This window comes from Desmodus rotundus, chromosome 1 (genome assembly GCF_022682495.2).
Source record: "Desmodus rotundus isolate HL8 chromosome 1, HLdesRot8A.1, whole genome shotgun sequence".
NCBI lineage: Eukaryota > Metazoa > Chordata > Mammalia > Chiroptera > Phyllostomidae > Desmodus > Desmodus rotundus.
In genome coordinates, this window is record NC_071387.1 from 182166676 (window position 1) to 182176888 (window position 10213).

Consider the following 10213-nt stretch of genomic DNA (forward strand, 5'->3'; position numbering starts at 1 on the left):
AGCAAAAACAAAAGGCAGGGTTGTCCACCCCTTACACTACACCCAAACAGCAGCCCTGTGTTTCTCCTAAAAATCAGTTCTTTGCTTTCTTATCTGGATTGGTGAAGATTCAGGTGACTTTTATTTGTTATTTATTTATTTAGATTTTAAGAGCCCATTTATTAAGCTGGGGACAGGGAAACGAGTAAGGGCGTAGGGTAGAAGAAGCAGCAGGAGAGAGGTCAGGTGGTGCTGTGATTGGCTCTCTAGAAATGTTACAGGGAAGAAGTAAGCCTGGGGGTGCTGCCTTGGCTCAGTGAAAAGTTAAAGAAAAGGCGGCCTTGGCAACAGGTTCAGGGGGTTAGCCCCAAACAAGCAGCCCCTGTCCACTGCTCCCCTGTTTGCAGGTCTGTGGGGTCCCTTAGAGTTCAGGAAATGCACACCTGAGAGGGAAGAAAGGCGTGGGCGTGCTCTGTGGAGGGAGAGCGCACCAGGCAGCTTTTTAAAAAGAGCACTTTCCCCACCGCGTTTGCATTATTGTCTTTCAAGATATCAGAAGGATAAGACTCCAGTGCTTTGTTCTCTTTTCTGCCTCCCTCCCCGCAATAGCCCATGCGCCTAATAATTCCAGGACGCCCTCCCAGACTCCTGCATCTTTCTCTCTGTCCATGATCCCAAGTCTTCCACCCAAAATGTCTCTTGTATGGCAAGCAAATGAATGCCTCTGATGTTGATAATGTTTGAAGAAAAAAAAAGAAACTTACAGAAGGTTCTCAATTGTCTTAAAATGTGTGATGTTTTGCTTAGATCTGTGGGAGTACAGGCCATTAAACCCTTCATCTTTTCTCACAAGCTCCCTTTTTAACAACGGATAGCAATTTCATGTGGTTTGTCTCTTTCTGAGCAGAGTCTGTGTACAGCCTGCTCACAGGACGTCAGCCTAATCACATGGAAGAGAGTGCCAATTCTTTGCACTTACGTGATCTGTTTTATTAGTTTTTCAGTATGCCGTCTAGCAGACATTGCTGCTGATGAGAGCTGAAATGTCCCCAGGTGAGTGACAACTTTCCTGCTTTCACAGGAAAGCAGTCACGGTGCGAAGTTGCTGGGCTATGCCAGACCATGTCAGGCTCCAGCATTTTTGTTTTGTCTTTTGGGATCATGCTCTGTTTGCATCAAGAAACTGAAAAGACCTCCCACCTGATCAAGGCTCAACAGGCGCAGGAGGTGTAGTTACCTGTGGAGGCAGAACTCTTATGAGAGATGAGCCAATCACTTTATTGACACTGGGACTCCTTAAAGCAACAGGGACTTCCAATTGGCACCCAGGGCACAGAGATGTTGGGGGTTGAATATGATGAGGGGGAGACAAGTGCCCTCTCCTCTCTGGACCATCTTCTCTGCCTGCCCTCAAACGCACATTAGCTGTCAATATAGGAATTCTGGAATGGCAGGATCCAAGTTCTTGTTGGAGTGAGCCGTGGCCATGAGGTCAGCGAACTCCACTGTCTCAGCACAAACCTCCTCACCACGTCCCAGGCACTTGGCCTAATCTCCTACCTTCCCAGCTTACCCACTTTTTGCCACGATATCTTCCACCTGTGTGATAAGTCATCCTGTTCCTCCAAAAGTCCTTAACTTCTCTTCAAGCCTTGCAGAACAAACTCAAAGAATGTCACTAAGATTCCTTCCAGTCTGCCTTGCTGACCTCCTCAGCGTTAGGCCACATTTACTTCCACATATCACAGTACTTTATTCAGCCAGTATTTCCTGAGTACCAGACTAGTGAAGGACTTCGGGTAGTACCGAGAATACCAAGGTCAGCCAAAAAAGGGCAACGTACCAGGTTCCTGTGGCTTCTGTAACACATTGCCATGAAGTCAGTTACTTAAAATCAACATATTTATTGTCTCATAATTCTGAAGGACAGAAGTCCTAAATCAGGGGTAGGCAGGGAGGGTTCTTTCTGGAGCTTCTGATTCAGGTGGCTGCCAACAATCCTTGATGTCCCTTGGCTAGTGGCTACGTGCCTGCAATCTCTGCCTTCATTTTCACATGGCCTTCTCTGGGGAGACTCTCCCTCTCCTTCCTCTTATAGGGACCTGGGCCATTGGGTTTAGGACCCACCTAAATTCAATTAAATGAATTTAATTACATTTGCAAAGACCCAATTTCCAAATAAGGTCATATGCACAGATAGTGGGGTTTGGGACTTGGACATATCTTTTGGGGGGACACTAGTCAATCTCCTACAGGCAGAGTATTATTTCTATTCTCATGCCGGTTCCTGGGGATTAGAAGTTAGGAGTGTCCGCCATGTTGCCCTCATCATACTTGCTCCCCTGCTGGAAGAATATTTGTTTCTGTTCTCATCCATCCTTCAAGGTGCGATTCAAAGACTGTCATCTCCACGAAGGCTCGCCTCCTCTGTCATTTCCTTCTTTGTCTCTCATACATTGAGAGTGCGCTAGGGTTACCTATTTGGGACTTCACTCCTATGACCTGCCTGAAGACAAGTGGTGTGTATCTGTGTTACAGCATCTTATAGGTAGTGTGTACTCAGTAAATGGAACAGGGACTCTCTTTGTTTTTTGTGTTTTGGAAAAAAATATATTCTAAAAATGTAGTTTAGATGTTGGTTAAAAACAGTTGCATGAATGGTACTATTAACTGCCTTAGCTCTGTAGTTTTCTGAGAAAGATAAAGACAGACAATAGTTTGTTACTAAGTAACAGGTCATGTTTCCTTTTTAAAGCTAATATATCTTTGCTCTTAAGTATAGTTATTCTACTCCGTCAATTAAAAAAGCCATAAATATAATACATTTTAAATATTTCTTTTTTTTATCTTTTCTTTGTCAGCCTTACAATGCTGATGAAGAAAACCCCCACAGGGAATATAAACGAGAACATATTTTGGTTAGTGCTTCTCCCTGCCTCATTTCTATTTATTGAAGGAACCATCTGTAGGTGTAATGACCCACATGTTAGCATGATGGGTAAACAGACGCAGCAGTTTATCTCATAATTTGTTATATTGAGAAAGCTTCCTGTGGTCTTGTAAGCTATATTTGTTGCCATAAATTTTACTGAAGCATTTATTGCTTATTTCATGGATTACTAAGTCCTTGGCATTGATTAGGGTGGCTGTGAGCATTTGTGTGCTTCTCTCTGGAGAAACAGGGAAGGTCCCCCTTACTCCCAATTTGTCCATAAGACGTTGATGCTACATGTTCTGTATGTGTCACTTGTCTGTCCCTGAGACAAGCAAAAGGGAAGCTAGAGATCATGTGATTGCCATTTCTAGAAGAGATTGAAGCTAATTATATTTGTTTTTAAAAAAGAGATGCATATTCCCTTTGAGTAGTTACTAAATGCACATAGTACAACATACCTCTTATCCAGTTGTCTTCCGTCCTTCTGGAGATAGTCTACCTCTCCCAATTAAACTGGTGACACAAGAACACACTATTTTGAACTTTGCCCGATTGTCTAACAATAGGCCTTAGAGCTTATTCTAAGTTCTACTTAAGTATAGAATGGCGTATCCTCTTTTATACCCACCTAACTCTCTTAGCAGGAATAGCCCGACGTGCATGCAACAGTTACATCATGGGGAACACTTGGCTGTTGAATGTTTCGCTCATTCAGATGTGTGCTGTCATGAGTGTCCTTGTTCATAGACCATCTCTCATATGTCTGAGCCCTTCTGTCGAATGTATTTCTACAGGACGGCTTTGCTGGGTCAGATTGATGTGAATCTCACATTTTAAATCATGTTGCTAGATCACTCTCTGAAGAATTTGTGCCCGTTTATGCTCTTGCCAGCAGAGCATGACAGTGCGTGTTTCCCCACATCACCACCAGCCCGGTTACCACCAGATGGTTAGATTTTTGCCAATCTGATAGAGAAAAAATTGTGTGTCACTCAAGCTTTGATTTACCCTTCTCTTTGGTGAGGTCTGTGCATTGATCCACTTGCTTATCCTCCTGTAATATAAGTTGAGCCCCTACTGTGTGTAGGCACTGTTCCAGCTGCTTGTAATGCAGCACTGGGCAGAGTGAACCCCATAACACCAATTCTTGTGGAGAAAACATTTTAGTCAGAGGAGCTGGGCAAAGGAAAAGTAAACAAGAAAAATAGCCTTTAAGACAGTGGTAAGTTCTTTGAAGACAAAGAAACAGGGAAGGGAGCTAAAGAGCACAGGGTGGAGGGTTGTCGTTTTAAATGGGGGCAAGTGAAGCCCCCCTGAAAGGTCAAAATTTGTGTAAAGAGCTGATTGAGTGAGGGAGAGAGCCAGGAAGCGCCTAGAGAGGATGTCCAGGAAGATGGCACAGCATGACATTGACCTAATCTCACAATTCTTACTATTGATCAAGGTAGGTGCACACCCAGGGGAGGGGCATGGATGCCACCTCTTCATGGGACGAATGAGAAGGCCAAGTTATTGGGCAGCATATTAGTATGGGTTCTCCAGAGTAATGGAGCCAATGGGATATACATATACACACACACACCCCTCAATATATGTAGAATGATCTATCTGTATATCCATCATTCATATATTTACCTATTAATCCATTCCTCTACCTATCTATATCTCTACATCTATCTCTATATATCTATATCCTTATGTATCTATATATCTATGTCTATAGTAAGAAAGAGAGAGGAGGAGGAGGAGAGAGTTATCTTAATAAATTGGTGGACACAGTAGTAGAGGCTAACAAGTCTGAAATTGCAGGACAGGCCGGCAGGCTGGAGAGTCAGGAAAGAGCTGGTGTTCTGGCTCGGGTCTGAAGGCTGTCTGGAGGCAGAATTCCTGCTTCCCCTGGGGATCTCAGTCTTTTTTTTCTTAAGGTCTTCAACTGATTGAATGAGGCTTGCCTGCAATATGAAGGGTAATCTACTTTATTTAAAGCTTGCTGATTTAAAGGTTAACCTTATCTAAAAATGTGTTCACAGCAACATCTAGGTAGATGTTTGACCAAATATCCGGGCATTGGGGTCTAGCCAAATTGACACATAAAATGAACTTCCACAGGTAATATTGTTGCTGTCATCTTTGGAAAGTACAATCTTCCACATCATGTTCACAGAGAACAAAAAGGCCAAAAGTGGTGTGAGTGGGGAGGAGCATGACAGGGAAGAAGGTTAGGAAAGTCATAGGGCTCAGATGCATGGCCTTGGAGCCACAAGGCTTTGGCTTTGACCCTGAGGTGGGAAACCAATGTAGGATTCCATTTTAAAGAGTTTTTTTCTGAAAGCCCTCTAAAGAATGGTACGGGGAGCAAGTATGGAAACCAGGAGCTCAGTTAGGAGTTGCAATAATCCAGGAGGAGGTGATGGTGGGGAGAACTGGGTAAGATTCTGGATTCTTTCAAAAAACAGAGCCAATAGGATGTGTTGACATATTAGACATGGGGGAGAGAGAAAGAGAAGAATCAGGATGATGCCAAGTTTGGGGAGAAAAGTGGAAGGACAGATTCAAGAATCTTTTTATATGTTTTAAAGCCATTTTCATTCTTTTGTTCTATAAAATCTCTTATTATTACCATGCCCCCTTTCTCTCTTGTGTTGGCTGTTTCTTTTCTTTTTTAAAAATTTTTATTGTTATTCAATTACAGTTGTATGCCTTTCTCCCCATCCCTCCACCCCACCCCAGCCGAACCCACCTCCCTCCCCCACCTCCACCCTCCCCCTTGATTTTGTCCATGTGTCCTTTATAGTAGTTCCTGTAATCCCCTCTCCTCACTGTCCCCTTCCCACTCCCCCCCAGCAAACAAAATATAACCAGAGACATTGAAGTTAAGAACAATCTAACAGTAGTGTTGGCTGTTTCTTAAAGCGTTATGGGAGATCATTATGTGTTAAGAAGATAAGCTCTTGTTTGTGAAATAAGTTGCAAATATTTTTTCTAGTTCTCCATTTGCTTTATAACTTTGGATAATTTATTTTCTACTGCTTAGAATTTACTTTGTTTCCTGCAATCTAATTTATTTATGTCTTTTATGGCTTCTGGGTTGAAGTGCTTTTGTACTTTTATGAGAATGAACAAGATATGGTGGTGATTTCTTTGCATAAAAACATCTTTTTCCAGTTCGCTTGGAAAATGGAATTTGTGTAAGCCAGGATTTTGGGAGTAATAAAGACTTTTAGTTCACAAGTTTATGAACACAATTTAAATCACTATCACTACCACTTCTTTTGAAGTCCCATAAACAGAACAACTCTGTTAAGATGGACTTAATTGAATTTTTATTCCTAGCTTTACTCTTTAATGTCACTTCTGATAGTGATTTCGGCAAATAAATGAAGTAGGCTAATGAGAGGCTGAATGACAAAGAAGATAATCTAGAAATGTTTGGTTAGTTCTTGAATAACTAGGTTGAAAATATTTTTCTCTTCATCTTATGATTCTTAACAGTCTAACATTTTGCTTCCATAATTGGTTAAACTGGAGTCAATTTTAATTAATGTAAAACTCCCAATGCTAAATGTTTATGAATTAAGCTTTATAAGACAAATAAAGTATTAATTTGAGAATGTATACTTCTTAAAAACACATGTGCAGTCTTTTACCTTTGCAGACTCAAACATTATTTACATAGTAATTGCTGAATTCTCTCTGGTTTTGAATTGCATAAAAAGATGTGTACTTTTTCTATCAGGTTGATAAGAATTAAGCTCACCTTTTATTCTCAATATGTTAAATTAAGAATTTCTATTAACAACACTGAAGGCACATAATAATGAATCTTGGAAGTTAGGAAATGCCTCTTTCATCTTGTTAATAGTGTTCTAATTCAATATTACAGTTTAGAGTTTAGTGCATAATAAATATATGCTTTTCTGAACTATATTCTTCATAATTGTCATTCTGAACACTATATTCAGTCTATGTTGGCCATTCCCCTGGGTGCATGGGCTCTTCCGGCTTTTTCAACAATAGGCTTATATTTGCAGCTGCTACAGTCCACTCCTGTTTTCTCCCAGACTGTCTCTTGCAGGAAGCCTGGGTTCCCAAGGACAGTGACTTCCTTCTGGCTCTCCCTGGGGCTTCTGGTTGCTGCTTTCAGGAAGCCAGCTGCCATGGTGTGAGCTGCCCACTGGAAAGATACAGATGGCAGGGGCCTGAGGGCAGCCTCTGATCAATAGCCCACAAGGAAAGGGATCTTGCCAGCCATCAAATGCGTGGGGAAATCTTCCCCAGCTGACCTGGGCTGACACCTTGACTACGACCTGGGAGAGACTCTGATCCAGAGGACTCACCTCAACTGCACCTAGATTCCTACCCTTCCCTATCCATCAAAAAAAAAAAAAATACTGGGAGATGATAAATGTTGTGGCTCTAAGTAGTTAGGTTTTGGGGTAATTGGTTACGCAGGAATAAGTAACTAATACACTTGCCCCACCCAATGAACAACCATGTAACCTTTCACTGGATGACTATTTGCATCCTGAAGCACAGGTGGGCCATTGCCTTCCTTGGGAAGCCTCGTGTCTGAGACTTGGTTAGGTGTGTCTCCCTGTGGTCCCAGTACCAAGGTTCAGTGGGTTAGGATTTTCATCACGGTGACATTGCCTCTTTACTTGTCTGTCCCCAGGGCCACAGGCCTCATGAATGGGGTTTCTTCCCTCCTATTGCCTATTCTGCCCTCTTCTCTTCACTGATCCAAATTCTAAAATACAGATGCTGGCCTAGTTAAGGAAACACTGCCACTATGTTCTGGTGTTTTCACAGAACAGCAGCTTTCCAGAAGTGTTGTTGGGGTTTACGGAAAGTTTGGAGACTATGAACTCCAGCATACCTTCTCTAAACGTGAGACATCTCACCAGGATTTTAGGAAACATGAGTACATGGAAAAGTCATTAAGACTGTGATTCAAGGACCTTAGGGAAGGAATGGGAAAGACCCTGCAGAAATACCAATGGTTAATTGTAAAAGGGCATCTAACTTTCCACATGTTCATTCTCCAACCCCCAACAGTACAGGCTCTGTGTCCATTACTCCCACACCCCTCCTTGCAGCCACAATGTCCACCCTCGGTCTGTGACATATGATCCTGGCCCGAAGCCATAGCTGATGTATTAGAGGCCTCCACTGCAGTGATAATGAGGTTCTCTCAAGAGGGAATTTGTGATTTTGAATGTAGGCTCTATGAACAATATATAAATGAAGCTGCTTTAAAGTGGAGCCGGCCCTGCCTTGACAGAGATACTGCCTTGCATGTCTTAAGCCTCAAACATGGGGATGTTAAAAACAGGGCAAAATAATGTTTGGACTGGGCTTGAGCAACCTTGTCCCTTGCAAAAGAACTGTTTGTAAAGGTAACAAGAAAACACTTATTATGACTGTTAAACTAATGACTACCAGTCTGAAAATTTGAAATTGTTTAGAATTAATATCACTCTGTTAACTTATCTGTACCAATATAAGTGCCTTTCTTCTAATGAGATAATGTTCCCCTTCCCTTTCTTATAAATACCCCTCGCCTTTATCTCTTAATGAAAACACTCTTTGGGCTTCTGCATGATTGGTGTGTCCTGAATAGCTGTTCTTTTTGATCTCAATAAATGCTTGTTGCTTCTTACTTTGAAAGACCTTTTATTTTAGGGTTAACAAAGCACAGGGAAAAGGAGGCCCTAGAGGTGAGTCAGTGCGTGATATTGACACAGGGTGCGTCCCTTTTTCCTAGCTGGAATGTAGAGGAACGCCAGTAAGTTCTTCCACAGACAGCGATTTATTGGGGTTTGGCTATGAGAATAGGCTAGAGACATTGGCAATGGACGGCGCAGCCAGGGAGTATGCCCATGGTCCAAGCTCTGTGTTGTACTGTGCTCTTGAGCACAGCGGTGCCAGCATGGAATTAATCCACTTGCAGCGTTGACACCTGGATAAGCTTATGTTTGGTTCCCACCACCGGAGGTCTTCCTGGCACCTTGGATCTTGTCTGTCTGTTTCTGCAGAATTTCCTTTGATTTTGTGAGCCTCTCTACATGCCCGTCCTGTCCCCCCTAGCTGATACCCTGTCTCCAGGAGACCATTATTTATTTGAGAGAAAATAGAGTCCATTGGACCTTTTTCACCTTGATGGGGGCACTCCTCTCTCCTAACTAAGTGGACGTGTATTCTAGGTTTGGGACTTTGTTCTCTGCCTACAGTGGCCCTGTTAGCATGACCACTGCTGGAATCATTCAATGCCTTCTGTGGTAGCCAGCAACCTGTCTGTCAGGGGTTGTTTTGGCTACATGAGGAAGAAAGCTGAGTAGAGCAGCTTAACCAAAGACGGGGTTATTTTCCTTCATGTAACAAGAAGCCCAGGGGAGGCAGTCCAGCACTGCTGCCAGGCACCATGGTCTCCATGGCCCCAGCTCCTTCTGTCTTTCAGCTCCTCCATCCTTAGGATGTGGCTTTCTTCTTTCTGGTCTCAGATTATATTACAGCCACATTCCAGGCAGGAAGAAGGGGAAAGTTGAAAGGCAAAAGGCATTTATTTGCCAGCTGGGTCTGTCCCTTTTGTTAGGAAAACAGTTGATTTCCTGGCTGTCTGTCTTTACAGCAATTGTTCAGTGATGTCTGTGTCCACTACTGGAAGGTAAGGGACCATACTGGTGTTGTCCCTTCATATGCTCAGCACCTACTGCAGGATTGGCACCCCAAAAGCACTCAATCCATGCATGGAATGGGTAAGGGGCCAGTGAGTTCTTCTTTATTGCGCCTCTGTGTTCCGGTGCCAGGCCCTGTGGACTGGAAGCCTAGAAACATGGGCTTTCATCCTGATCCCACTGCCAAGAGCTGAAATCTCCCTGGCTGCAGTCCCCTCTTGTGTGCATGTGTGAGCACTTGTGTGTGTGAGAGAGAGACAGAGTATTAGGGTATGCATGCACAAGTGTGTGCACATGTGAGCGTGCACATGTGTGAATGTGTAAGCATGTGCAAGTGGGTGCTTGTGTGAGTGGTGTGTGAATTTGTGCAAGCATGTGAGCAGGTGTGAGAAAGTGTGTGCATTTGTAGGTATGTGAGCATGTACATGAGTAACTATATGTTGCATGTGTGTAATAAGGGTGCACGTGTGTGTGCATGCATATATCTGGACATGTGTGTGAGTGTGTGTGAGTGTGTATCTGCTCTCTGGCTCTGCTTGGATTGTGAAGTGCTAAGTTAATCACCCTTTCAATGTCTAAGTAGCTTATATAGGATCTAGCACAGGGAGTTTGTTTTTTTAGTTCT

The 10213-nt window shown here is 43.0% G+C and overlaps 1 pseudogene; it reads left to right on the forward strand.

The window, feature by feature from the left end:
• Positions 1–8870, forward strand: part of LOC112320947 (26S proteasome non-ATPase regulatory subunit 10-like) — a 57196-nt pseudogene extending 48326 nt beyond the window's left edge.
• The last annotated feature ends 1343 nt before the right edge of the window (positions 8871–10213 follow it).